At 45.8% G+C, this 489-nt stretch overlaps 1 long non-coding RNA gene across 1 annotated transcript in view; it reads left to right on the forward strand.

Annotated features, from left to right (window-relative positions):
• Positions 1 to 489, forward strand: part of LOC112075365 (uncharacterized) — a 95,642-nt gene extending 95,153 nt beyond the window's left edge. Inside the window, exon 4 of the long non-coding RNA XR_002894969.2 lies at positions 408 to 489. This is a non-coding gene — a long non-coding RNA (uncharacterized lncRNA). The remainder of the gene's footprint in view (positions 1 to 407) is intronic.

A 489-nucleotide genomic window follows, 5' to 3' on the forward strand; every position in this document is an offset into this window, starting at 1 on the left:
ACAGAATCTAGAATGATGTGAATCTGTCCCCTGTACAGAGTCTTATGATGTGAATCTGTCCCCTGTACAGAGTCTAGATGATGTGAATCTGTCCCCTGTACAGAGTCTCTGATGTTGAATCTGTTCCCCTGTACAGAGTCTAGATGATGTGAATCTGTCCCTGTTACAGAGGCTAGATGATGTGAATCTGTTGCCCTGTACAGAGTCTAGATGAGATGTGAATCTGTCCCCTGTACAGAGTCTAATGATGAATTGTGATCTGTCCCCTGTACAGAGTCTAGAATGATGTGAATCTGTCTCCCTGTACAGAGTCTAGATGATGTGAATCTTGTCCCTGTACAGATCTAGATGATATGTGAATCTGCTCCCGACGAGAGTCTCTGATGTGGAATCTGTCCCCTGTACAGAATCTAGATGATGGCTTCACAGAGGACAGTCCAGAAGGCCCCTCAGAAACCCTCCCTCAGACAGGAGACCAACATGGCTAAC

The sequence above is a fragment of the Salvelinus sp. IW2-2015 genome, unplaced genomic scaffold, assembly GCF_002910315.2.
Source record: "Salvelinus sp. IW2-2015 unplaced genomic scaffold, ASM291031v2 Un_scaffold3108, whole genome shotgun sequence".
NCBI lineage: Eukaryota > Metazoa > Chordata > Actinopteri > Salmoniformes > Salmonidae > Salvelinus > Salvelinus sp. IW2-2015.